This window comes from Ornithodoros turicata, chromosome 2 (genome assembly GCF_037126465.1).
Source record: "Ornithodoros turicata isolate Travis chromosome 2, ASM3712646v1, whole genome shotgun sequence".
NCBI classification, from domain to species: domain Eukaryota; kingdom Metazoa; phylum Arthropoda; class Arachnida; order Ixodida; family Argasidae; genus Ornithodoros; species Ornithodoros turicata.
In genome coordinates, this window is record NC_088202.1 from 80,286,255 (window position 1) to 80,300,064 (window position 13,810).

At 46.4% G+C, this 13,810-nt stretch overlaps 1 long non-coding RNA gene across 1 annotated transcript in view; it reads left to right on the forward strand.

Annotated features, from left to right (window-relative positions):
* Positions 1 to 13,810, forward strand: part of LOC135383756 (uncharacterized) — a 218,531-nt gene that overhangs the window by 97,474 nt on the left and 107,247 nt on the right. Inside the window, exon 2 of the long non-coding RNA XR_010420047.1 lies at positions 2,692 to 2,940. This is a non-coding gene — a long non-coding RNA (uncharacterized LOC135383756). The remainder of the gene's footprint in view (positions 1 to 2,691; positions 2,941 to 13,810) is intronic.

A 13,810-nucleotide genomic window follows, 5' to 3' on the forward strand; every position in this document is an offset into this window, starting at 1 on the left:
TGGATTACAGGTATGTTGGCATCTTTTTCATTCCTGCATATCATTACACTATACGTGAATACATGGTGTCATGTCATGGGTGTCATGTCTCACGATGCTGGGGAAGTAGTTGCAAGGGGAAGTGTGCATGGTTCTAGACTTTTAATTTTTGATCGCGTAATCGAAATATCGGCACCTCTCGCATTGTGGCTTGCATGTGACCAACCAAGTGCTGTTCCCTTACTAGCGCTTCCTACAAACGACAAAACGAAACATGTGGGAATGTATATTTTTGATTACTCATATGTAACAAGAAAATGTATCGTTTTCAGGTTGCTGCCACTACTCCATGTGCCCGCAATTGTCTTGCGTGTATGATTACACTAACGGCGTCGCCCACCACGGCGGAAGTGTTTTGCGTAAACGCGTTTCAGCATGAAGCCTGCAGGTAACATCTGATGTTTACCCTTCGGATATTCTGAATTTACATATTGTAGCTTAGAGGAATTCCGAATGCCCAGAGTGACACACACTTTTAACATTGTGACATCAGTGCAGTGGCATAAGCTCTAATGTAGTGCCCCACGAAAATGAACAAGGGGTAGTGGTTTATCCAGAATCCCAAGCACGAGAAGGGTGTTGGAAAAAATTGTTGGAATAGTTACGTCATTACAGCTTAACATATCATTACAGACGTATCTGAAGCTGAAATCGCAAGGGCACCCCCTGTAGGGGGTGCACAGGCAAAAAAGTTAGGGGGGGTCTGGATAAAGCACTGACGAGGGGGACTCCTCCACCCCATGTCAAGCCTCATAAAACACCTCCTGAAATAGTTTCCTGGCTATGCAGCTGCATTATTATGACATAATTGTCATTGTTGTCCATAATTCTTGAATATGTTTCGAATATATGAAAAAAAAAAGTCTGCTTGACAGGATATGTCTTATAGTCATCATCAAACAAGAGCATATGTCATTTTGTTCAGTGGCTTATGTACTATTTTGTAAATTTCAGGTGGACGTAAATTGTAGAAGGCAGCTAGTGGGGGAGAAGATCATGGTCATAGGTCATGTGACTCCTGGAGCTCCCAGTGGGCTCCCTTGTGGAGTACTTTTCAGAACACACACACACACACAGTTTGCTCACAGAACCAACGAGTAGGATGTTGCTTGAATACTGGAGAAAATGGCGTAACACATACAAATATCGTATGACACATATGACAATAAAAACATTTTTCACGAGGGATGCATGAAACACTGTCGCAATATTGTGTGCATGAACCATTGTGTGTGACACAAGCCGTGGGGGCACACCGCCTCGGACACATTTTGGGAAGCATAAAACACAGTATATACAGAGCTACTATGGTGGATGCTTCTTTTTTCTTTTTGGCCGTTATGAGACATCTTCGGCCGTATTGAGACTTTGGCCGTAACGAGACACTTGGGGATTAAAGGATTTTTCGGCCGTAATGAGACTTTCGGCCGTAATGAGACTTCGGCCGTAATGAGACTCGGGCCGTAATGAGATGTTACCGCGACCACTACGTTTCTTTGACCCTCAACTGGTGATGGTACCTCTAGTACCGGTGTGGTGCGGAAACAAGATGGCGCTCCTGCTCTCCCTTGGACCTCAGTGTCGATACTCTGCAGCGCAGCTTATTTAGTGCCTCTAGTACGCTGCTCCGCGCAACAAATGCTTATGTAAACTCAAGACGGTTAATTACTCGAAAAAATCAGCAATTGTCGATGCGGCTGTTTTCCTTTTTTGTTTTTGGATGACGATGATGATGGATAGAAGAAAAAAAGTGGGGATGACGTGTTTTTTCCTGGAATTCGCGTTTTCTGCCAAACCGACGCCCCACATCGGTGAAACACAGAACTAGGAGATCCTGGTTCACACGGCCGATCCCGCGTTCACTCGCGGAGTAGTTGCTGCTTTTCGCATAGGTCCCTGAGTTGCACCTGTGTTTTGCTGTTGAAATCATGGATGAAGGAAACAGTGCAGATAACGACCAGCAGACCAAACCGAATTACTTTTGTTCTGTGCCACAATGCGACCCCGCGCGCCGAAGGGACAGCAGTTTTATCTTTCCGCGTTTTCTTCTTTCTATACATGGGATGCCGCCTAGGGATCGACGCATCGTCGGAACAGATGCATTGAGCGACACAAAATCGGCAAACCTGTTACATCAGCAATGCTTGTGTTGCAATGCGCGGTTGATGAAACACTCCGAAACTTATAACGCAAATAATACGCGACAAATATAGCCTTCTCTTTGGACAACTGCGTTACGCCTGCCAGAAGTATATGAGCAGCGTTTAATACTCGTCCGCCTTCAACGCATCGAGGATCAACATTACAGTTCAGAATTTTCGAAATCGAAACTAAGCGGCGCCCTGGATACGTACGCCATGTTGGAGTTTAGATGCGCCACCTACAGGTCATGCAAGACGCGAATAGTTTTCGCTGAATGTCCTTATCGATGAAACCAAGGTTTCGAAAGCGTCCGAAGCAAAATTTAAAAGTCAGGAGTTTTATTTAATGAGCGTATGCAAATGAGCCGCTTACTGCTCAGTTTTTGGCCGATGTTTCAGGGACGGTGACTGAAAAGAAAGCTTTTCGATAGCACCACCTGTTTACAAATTATTCGTACGACTTGGTAGTGTCACCAATGTGCGCTTCGCTCACGCAGTTACATCTCCACAGGTCCTTTTGCTGTGGCCATCAACGTGTTCTTGCAATTCTTCGTCAACGTTCGCTGCAGCAGCCATCGGCGCCCGTCGTGTGAGGTTGTTTTGCCCTGCACGTGTCAACGCATCTTGGGACTCTGGACCGATTCACAATCGGCATCACTCGACGGGAACATCAGCTCAGCCATCTCCTCATGAAGTCATACATACGGCCTGGTAGTGTCACCATATGGTGCACTTCGCACATGCAGCTATTTCGCTACAGGTGAGAGGAAATGTGTACTTATTCGCATTGGAATCGGACAACATTTTCCTTTGTGATACTGCCAGGCCACAGTGATCGCATGTCAGTGTTGCGTGAATGTTGTAGTGTTATCGATTCATTGTTGCTATTTTCGGGGGATGTTAAGCTAAATACCGATCCTCCTAAGAAGGTCAGTGATGGCTCTAGAACTCCGATGATGCCTATGTTAGAAAGTTTGCAGAAAACTTACAATTGCAATTACATCTGTCCAGGGAAATAGAAAATCTACCGATGAATCGATAAACTGTCTGTTCGCTAGATTCGAGGAGATGAAAAAAAAAGATGTCGTCTGTTGGTAATGTGCCAGCGATATTGAACAACTTAAATCTGCCTCATCAACGACAGCATCTCAATTAGATTAGTTGAACTCTCATATTGATGACCTCGAAAAACGGTGACGACGATTGAATCTAATTTTTCACGGCCTTGAAGATTCCGAATCTGGAACATGGTTCCAACCAGAGACCAATGTCTTAGACATATGTGCTACAACTCTGGGGGTTCCTGTGGTAGCTAACGATAGCGAGCGCGCTCACCCATGGTCTCTATACACATGGGAAGAAGCGCCGATTATAGTGAAATTCCTTGCGTACAAGGTCAAGGAGAACGTTCTATCGCAACACTACAAATTCAAATATACCCAGTTCTCCGTTAGTGGGGACTATTCGGCTACAGTTCGCACTGCTATAAGCCACTTATTCACCTTTGCCAAATCACTAAACACGTCTTTCAAAATAAACTATGATAACCTAAAAACTGGTGACAAAACTTGTGTTTTTGACCATGTCTCCGGTGCCGTCAAGGAAGTATCACGCTAGCAACCAACGAAGCACAGGTATGCTTCCCCTTCTGATAGTATATTATTTGTAACAAACAGAAGTATTCTTCCTAAGCATACAGAGCTCGAAAGCGTTATAGATTCAACCGATTGTGATGTGCTAGCTATAACTGAAACATGGCTTACTCTCCATGTTTGCGACGGTGAAATCTTGCCCTTCCATCCCAACTTCACAATTTTTCGTTGTGACCGCCTTGACCGTAATGTGGTGGCGCACTATTGGGTATAAAGAACTGTTTTAAATCTATTCAGATCCCCGTTCCTGGGAACCTTGAAACTGTTTAGGCATGCCTTGATTGTGTTAAATTTAAAATACTAGTAGGTGTGTGCTATAGGCGGCCGTCGTCGGTTAATTTTATTGAGTCTCTGTATGATGCATTGAACCATATCAGTAATAGCTTTCCTAGTCCTAAATTTATTCTCCTTGGTGTTTTCAGTTACCCGAACATCAACTGATGGTCGCCCACCAAAGTTTATCATCAGAAGAAGATGCTTTTGTGAACTTTGCCATTCAACCTCACTCAACTGGTCACATTTCCGACAAAGGTTGGATTGGATTAGATTGGAAAAATACAGAAAAATATGGAGAGATTAGTCCCGACCCAGTCAGAACTGGCTACTGCAAAGCGCGTTTGTGGGTGAAAAAAAAAATGAGCTAGAAAAAAAGAGAACAAACAAACAACCAAAGACAGGAGACAGGAGAGGGGTAGAATGGGTGTAGCAGGATAAAGCATAAAGGAAAACGGGCGAAAGGAAAGGGGGAGACGTTCGACGCCGAGAAACACTCACTGCACAATGTCAGATACGGTGCGAACACAGTGTCACCGAAGATGTCAAAGAGTGTCAAGCAAGTTCGAAGCGGTAAGGAAGTCCACAAGAGCGCGCAATGCCGTGACCTGGTGATGGGCAGGCAAGCTGCCTAGAACCTTCCCAACGGAGAAAGGGCGATTGTCGAGGCGGGCTAAAGCCGCCTCAAGGGAAAGACGAGGCGCTCTGTACCGAGTGCAGGCCTCGATAACATGCTCTGTGTCCACCAATACCTCGCAATCACAACAATTCGGTGTGGAAACCTTCCCAAGTTTAAACAGGAGGCGGCCGGTATATGGCACATTGAGACGGAGCCGGTGAATGATGGCGGTAATGGCCCGGGGGAGCGGTGGGGGTATTAAAATCTGCAGGTTCGGATCCACTTTGTGCAGTAGTGAGGAAACTGGGACGCATCGACGCCAGTGTTCAACGCTCAGACGTTTCACTAATGCGTTTATCGTGCTCTTTGCAACCCCTCTTGTGAAGTAGACGGGGTGCGTGCGAACGCCACGCGTTAGATGGGCACGCCTGGCAGCTGTATCCGCAGCCTCATTTCAGGGGACACCGCAATGGCCAGGGACCCACCGCAACTGGATGTCATGTCCCCGTGATAGGGCAGAGGTGTACACTTTAAGGGCGTCACGCACCATTGGAGACAGACATCCCGATCCTGTAGAGCAGAGAGTGGCTTGCAGTGCGGCTTTGGAGTCGGTGTAGATGGACCAGTCAGCTGGAGATGGAGAGGACGCAATGAAGAAAAGTGCCATACAAATCGCGCGCAGTTCCGCCGCTGCCGCCGACGTGCGGTGTGAGAGTCTCGCACATCCTTCAGCTGACAACTGCGGGATCACATAGGCGCAAGCAGAGGCGGAACGCGTCGGTGATGCGTCGGTGAAAACCTTAATCTTCCCTCTATCGCTGTGAAGTACGGTCAAGGTGAGCTGCCGTAGAACAACCGTCGGCGCAGATTTCTTAGAGGACACTCCAGGTACGTCGACACGGGCAGGGGGTGTGGGCAGGGCCCAGAGTGGGACAGGGTGCCTCGGCAGAGGTTTGTGCTTGGGGATGATGCTTCGGTGGGCAAGAATGGCTTGGCTGTACCCAGACGCTGGACGACGAATCAAAGCGCGAACTAAGGGGTGTCGATGGTGGCGAGTTGCCAGCCTCATATAGTGACTAAGAGACTGATCGAGTCTCATGATGGGTACAGGTGGCTCCTTGGCTTCCGCGAAGACAAGAGCAGTCGATGTGGACTTGTGGACGCCGAGGCACGGCTTGATACTTTTCGCAAAAATGGTCTCCAGCAGTTGCTCAGATGTGGGACAGAGATGATGCAGTACTGGAAGGTGGCAAGCCAACACCTGCCGTACAAGGGACCGGTGAAGACCGAAAAGAGCCCTAGAAGTGAGCCCCTACCGGGTGCCACAGAGGTGGCGCAAAACATTCAGTCAAGACTCTGCTCTGTCTTTCAGGCAGCGAACTTCCGCTCTCCACGATAAGCTGCGGGCAAAGATGAGACCAATGAACCGGTGGTGCGTAACTGACAAAGGTTACTGACACCTCTGCTAATACATTAGACTTAGGAATACTTAGACTTAGACGAAATGCTAAGGAACACTTCTGTCGTGATGAACTTCTTTCTCTGCTTCCTTCCAACCCAAGAAAGTTCGTCGATGTAATCAACCCTAAACATGATTCCTCCATTACTTTGGTCCATAATGGTCAGGATGTTCTAAGTACAGAGTGTTCTGATATATTCAACAGGGTTTTCTCTGATGTATTTGTGCGAGAGGATGCATCCACCTTACTCCTATATACCTCTACATGTACAACTACCATGGAACCAATTTCCATATCACCTGATGGAATTGCCAACGTCATTAATACTTGAAACTTTCATCATCGGGTGGATTTGATTCAATTTGTTTCAAACTATTCAAAAATACAAAGAGAGCTTCGAGCAAGATCTTGTCATACATCTTCAGTCAGTCGTTATCCGCCGCCTCTGTTCCTTCAGGTAGGAAGCTTGGAAATATTGTTCCGATTTTTAAGAAAGGCGATAGGTACTGCACCCACTACATCGTCATCACTTATTTGTTGTTGTTGTTGTTTGTGTTGTCTCCAGTGTATAACATTGTATCATGCTGTAATACGCCGTATCATTGTAAAGCTCATAGCATATGTGTTTAATATCTCTGCGTTTGTGTGTTTCCTAACCTGAAGTTGAAGGATTGTACTCCCCATGTAATGCATCCCGGCCCTTGAGGTATTTCAATAAATAAATAAATATTCAGCCGTGGAACCTTCGTGAAACACCCGGTATATCAAGAACGAGAGTGGTACTAAGACCGACCGTAGGGGAACTCCGGGGGTGACTCTATAGATGTCCCGAACTTTAAACCGTTAATAACGACACACTGTTCCCGATTAGAAAAATAAGCCGCGAGCCAGCGCAAAACCTGGGCCGTCATATTCAACGCAGGGGGTTTACGTAAGAGAAATACATGGGGGGCAGCATCGAAAGCCTCTGAAGTAAAAAAAAAAATCACATCACTGTGCACCGAGTTATCGAAGGAAGATATGTCAAAGTAGAAATCATTCAGTTGCGTAACAGTGGACATTCCTGAACGGAAGCCATGCTGGAATGGTGAGAGAAAGAAAATTGCGTGAACCGTTAAGTTAGTACAATGCGGTGCGTAAATATAAGGGCACCCCCTGGAAATCGCAGTATAGCGTCCCAGTCCCCCTTCCACAATGTCAAAAGTGTTTTATTGGATTCAGAATTGTTGAACACCACAGAAAACATACTTTTCTTTTTACAAGCTTGTGTCCATAGGTGGGGAGTAACGCGTTACAAAGTAGTGCGTTACCGGTAACGCGTTACATTCGAGTAGTGAAATATGGTAACGCATTACATTTGGGAGAAAAGTAATGAGTAACGTAACGTCATTACATTTTTAACAACTAACGCGTAACGGCGTTATGCGTTACTGCGTGTTCGGGAACTTGAAAGCTTGAGCAAGGACCGTGCCTGCAGAATCCGGGAAAATCCTCGATTTTTTCTATTCATCTTCAACAATGACAAGAAGGTCACATCGACACCCACGAAGAACGCAAAAGAAGGGTTGTTGACCTACCCTGGTTGAGGTGCCACCTTTGTTTACCCCCTCTGTTTTTCACTCCGGCCCTCTGGTATTTTTCGGACGAATGGGGCAAAAGCGGCAGAAAAATAGCCTCTACCCTCTGAACAAGTAACAAAGTACCAAGGAATTGGCTGTTTGGATTTGTACTGTATGAGATAAAAGGTCACCGTCTCTATCAACCTTGACAAGGAGCACTCACTGGTCATTAGGCGTCTTCTCAGCCCAACGGGCGAAGCTCACCGATGAAAATTTTGAACATCAACTACTTCTGCGTTGCAATAAATCGTACATGTAAGTTGTGTTCATGCGTGACCCTTGTTTGTGCCCAACATTGCTTGTATTGATTTGCGGAATGCACTTATGTGACTCAACCAAAAATGGTACATATTATAAGGACAACTGGTGAAGTAATGCAAAAGTAACGGCATTACTTATCAGAAGTAACGGCGTTAGTAACGCGTTACCTACTACCGCATCAGTAACGAATAACGTAACGCGTTACTTTTCGAAAAAGTAGTGAGTAACGGTAGTGCACTACAAAATCAAAGTAACTTCCCCACCTATGCTTGTGTCATATAATTCTTTAGCGCATTTTTGTATTTTGAGTTTATTTTGTATTCGAGTTTTATATAAATGTATTTTGTAACATATAAGCGAGCAGAATATAATATCACACAATACTTCGTAGGGCCCCATTGGCAGCAATAACCTCCAAGAGACGCCATTGAACACTCTCAATTAGGTCACGTGTGGTGTCGGTGTCCATGGATTTCCACGCATCCCTTATTGCTTCTTTAAGCTTGTAGTGGAGATGGTGTTCCTCTGAGGCTTGTACAAGATACCCACAAAAGTATTTAAGTTAAGTTACTGAGTACAGGGCAAAAAAGTAACTAACTAGAGTACTAAATACATGATATTGAAAAGTATTTGAGATACAGCATTATATACTCTTAAAAGTAACTCGTTACTTTCAAGATGCTTTGACGTCACAGTTTGAATTCATTATCAAAGAAATGCGAAGAGCGTGAAGCTGAAAATGGCATTACAAAAGGCCTTACTAGCTTGCAGGAACAACAGCTTTTCAAAATTACTGTCCGATAACCTGCCTCGTTATTTTTAAGCACATTACCACAATTCGCGTTTTCTGCCAAATCGACGCCGCATGAATGAGATGTTGACGGCCATGAACGAGACACGGATGAATGAGAAGTTGTCTACGTCTACAGCAGCATATACAGATGGCGCATCCAGAAACGGCAAGTCCGCCTCGGCATTCGTCATACCATCCGCAGGCGTTGTGCAAGGACGACGCCTTTCGCATCCAACCTCATCAACACCTGCGGAACTCTATGCCATCCTTTTCTTTCTGCAGCACATCGTTCATTTTACTACGCGAGAATGGGCAGTGTTCACTGACTCGAAATCTGCACTGCAAGCTATTGAAAATGCTGGCATACGAGGCTCACCGCACCCCTAGTCAAGAATGTGTTAATGACTTATCACCATGTGCACGAAGCATGTCACAGGTTGGTTCTCCAGTGCTTTCCAGCCCATTGTGGTGTGGTGGGGAATGAGCAGGCCGACAGCGCCGCAGAAGCAGGTCTCTCGTATCGGAAGCGAAGCACACTCTCGGAAAAGCAACTCTTAAAATAACTCTTACTCCGTGTTTTACTCTTAGTAACCGTAATATGCGACGACGACGCCAACTGCCCTACCCGTTATCATGTATCTTACTTGTAGTATCCGTTAAACCCGCACTGTATCCGTTAAGGCACTTGTTTTCACCGTCATTTCTGCATTTACCCTTAGAAATTGACGCATAGAATTTCCCCTTGACGGATAAACCAACCTCGGACTCATGACTCACTGCTTTTACGCTTATTATTGGTTAACATTGCAAAAAAAAAAAAAAAGACAAGAAAGTCTGCGTGTGCGTGCACAGTTTGGACGCAGGCTTTCTCGATTGGATTTTCCGCGTTTCGAGCAACCCAAAGTTTTCGGCTGCGGTCCCTCAGGTGCAGGAGCGGATTTAAGGGTCTGTCATAGGGGGGGGGGGGGGGGGGGGTGTTAAGGAAATTTCGTGCTTTGCCGCGCAGCATCGTCCAGGAGATAGGGTTTTTACATAGGGAACACGACCGTATGGGGGGGGGGGGCGGTCGCCCCTCCGCCCCTTAAATCCGCCACTGCTCAGGTGTGTACTCTGCTCGCGCTCGTACTACTACGCTGCCACTCGACGATGTTTATCAAATGGACACTAGGGCCACTCCGTCGTGTCGTGCCGTTTTACGTTTAGACTGCCGAACCTGGACTTCAAGAGCGGCGGGAAGCACGTGCGTCTGTCGTGAAGAAGAGCGTGTTCAGGAGGTGAGTGTTGCAGACTTTTCGCAGGACCACGTGGGTGAGCCCTACCGATTTCTTGTTTTATTCGGTGTGAATGCCCCTCGTTGTTATACAGAGCACAGGTGATGGTTGTACAAGCGCCAGTGGAGAGATAGCACAAACAACATGAACGTATTTAGTCGTTAGCTGCGTCAGGTCAGTCAGGTCAGCTGCGAGGACGCTGTCAAAACTGCGACTGTTCGGGATACCTGCGGGCTGCTGTAGACGCGTTTGCCTATGCTAAATGCCCCCCCCCCCCCCCCCTGGCTGGAGCTTCATGTGTGGCCACCTACCAGCAGACCACGGTCTTGTAGGTGAGTTACCCTTCAATTCACTGAGTCTTGAATGACTCTTCAATTTCACTAATGATGCTTTTCATTATCAAAGATATAGGTGCAGCTGTTGCATCGGTTCGTCTAATTGCCCTGATGCAATTGCCGATTTCGGAACCAAGATGGAACGCATGAGGTGGCAACAAAGGTTCCTCTTTGTTGGCGCTGCAGCCGATGCGAGCGCAAGAGGAGCACGATGACGATGTTGCTTTTGGGGGACGAAGGGAGGGCACCTTGAACCGTTGACGGCTACAGAGCTTTTTCGTTTACTCATGCAATGCGGTACACGTGCTGCAATAGGCGATCATATAAGAGTAAACATTTGACGGCTGGCGTAACCGTCAGCCGTTGGCGCATAAAATAGGAGTATGAAAACGAATGATTCTTGACCCTTACTATCCGTCATCCCCCCTTAGCGTAATGTCATGACACGTAAAATAGCGGTCAAGAATTGAACGTTTTCTTACTTTTACTATCCGTTGATTTTCGGAGAGTGCAGTATTGCTCTGCTCCGAAGGAGACCGTCGCACCATTCTGCGACTCCTCATGACACCCCTGGCTTCCCGCCAATGGACAAATGACGTTCTCCCTCCATGTACGCTGAGAAGAGTTGATCAAACGCTCGCTTTCCGCTTGCCACGAAACACCTCTGCTCCATTAATCCATCGAATGCTACTCGATGTGGCTTTTACAGCTAAGTCGCGTTACCGCTTGAGACAAGTTGACTCTCCCAGATACTGTCAATGCGGAGCTCTAGAGGATCTGGAGCACATATTTCTTCATTGCCCACACTACCAACCTTCCCGAACCGCACTCTCCGGGTCTCTTAGTCAGTTGGACTCTCACCCCCTTCTCTCTATCAAAATTGCTTGGCCCCTGGGCTAATCCAACCCACCAACGCTCCGCGCTCAAAGCCCTTTTTACCGTTCTGGACAAGTTAGGACTTCGATTGTTATTGTGAAGGGGCTCATTATTTCATTCCCCACATCACCAAAAGCAATGGGGCAGAGCATCGCCCCTGGCGATGAAACTCCCATTCATCATCTTAAAATAAAGTTGTTAGTCTTGTTGATGCCTGAACGATGCAGTTGTACAGCAATGCGTCGTAGACACAGACAGGCTGCATGAGGGGCGGCACGGGCATGGCCTTCCTCGTTTTGGGTTAGACGGTGTCCACAGGGCATTTGTGTGTTCGAACACCGACGTGTAAGACCACGACCTAAGTTCAGCAGGCGCGTGCGGAAGACTTGCTCGTGAGACTCACGCGGGAGTCTTGTACGCACGTGCCTGCTGTCATACATCCCCATATTAATTGTTAGGTTTGTGTTAGCGGCGCAATCCACACAGGATTCCCTATAATTTTGCACCGGTTCATATTTTGAAAGCTTTTCTTTTACGAAAAAAAAAAATGTACTGCCATTTCCTGCGGTTTTCCACCATACCGAATCCGGTAACAGAACTCTGGAAATGTGGAACCGCGAGCTGGACGCGATACCGTCACTTCGAGAGCTGTCCGTATATAAATGGTGTGTTCCAAGATCTTCAGAGGTTCACATGAAATAGGTCCGTAGCTCCCTACCTTGGATCTATTTCCATTTCTGAAAATTGGAACAGAGTTTGCTTTCAACAAATCATGAGGTAGTTTATGTGCTGTAAGAGAAGGTTCGTAAAGAAGGAATGGACACAATGGGACAAGACTTCAGGACAGCTATACGCATATACCGTCAGAATCTTGAGCTTTGCGTTCCTTTAATGAATCGATGGGTTTAACAATCCTGTCATATTCCAGGCAGATGGGTTCTATTCGCCGCGATATCAGTGGATGATACACTGGAAAATCCCCACCAGATGGGACGTAAGAACACAAAGAACAAAATACTTATTAAACTATTCAGCATCTGTACTGCCCTAGTAGCTTTTGCGCAAAAAAACAAACAAACAAAACAAACAAACAAATCATCAGCATCAGCATCCGTATACTCATGAAATACCGCATGCTAACATCATCCCTGCTATTGCAACGAATGAACTTCCAAAATTCGTTCGGGCTACCCTCAACCTTCGTGTCTAATGGACTGAGGTATCTTTGGAGTGCTTTAGTTTGTGTTTAACTTCGCTCGTAATTTTTTTAGGCCTCGCTTGCAAATCTTCTGACCGGTTTTTCTTGTATTTATAACTAACTCTTTTATTTCTCTAATTTATTGAAGAAGCAACCGAAAACCGTTGTTTTTGAATTAGAACGCCCTCGTGAAACTTGACAACCGGCCATTTAGTGTTGAGAAGGTACTGCGTCTTGGAACAGTTGGTCGCACCAGTGCGACCTACGTTTCCATTTTTTTTTCTTTCTATTTCTATTCTATTCTATTGGATTAGGGCCGAGGGACGCCTCAGTTTGACGTTGCGCAAAGATAATTATGGAGGAACAGTATCAAGAGCACCAGACGTCCAACAGTAAAAAAACAGTGTTTATTGCCGAATTTCTTTGTGTGTTCTAATGAGATGCGTCGTGAGATGGGACAGCGCACTGAAAAACGCGCGCGCGCCTATCTTCAAATAGTCTGGCAGTAGTGTAGAAGTAACAGTGACTTGTGAAGTCGACCGAAGACGCACGACTTCCCCCCCCCCCCCCCCCACTCCCCGCTAGCAACATGCCGCCAGACAGGCTGCAGAGCGCTCGGACATACCACGCCACCACCAACACAGTGGCACTTTGCACGATGACACTTCTCTGTGGCTCAAGCCACGTGTGGTGTACCCTTATAGTACAGAATTGCAGGTACGCTGACACATTGGGTGCGTAGCTTACCATGCGCTTGTTCGTTATATCTGTTTAACGGAAAAAGGAAACAGGAAAAGAAATAACGTTTCAAACGAATACAGCTGTATTACAGCTGTACGACGTCGAACAAATCATGTTGTCTTTTGCGGAAGCCCTCAATTTTCACGCGATATATCGTCCACGACGCACATCTTTCTCCCGGCTAGTCGGTTATCGTTTTCGAACTAACGTTTTAATTACGGGTAGAAAATTTTCCGGATCGATCAAATGGAGCTCCCCACCTCTTCTTCGACACTCCCGTTCTTTCGCGTCCCACAGGGCATAAATTAATCGCTTTACAGCTACTATACCCCCTTCGGAGCTAAACTCATTTACGACAGGATTACGTTATAACGCGAGCTGGGGTTTACCGGTCGAAACTTTCTTTAGCCTAATCATCTTCCAGCAGCTGTAAATCTTGCTCGCCACTTAATACACCAGCCATACACGTGAGGTGGTTGCCAGACCGCGCGCGTCCACAGTCCCGTCAGACGACCTCGTGTTTTGCGGTTGG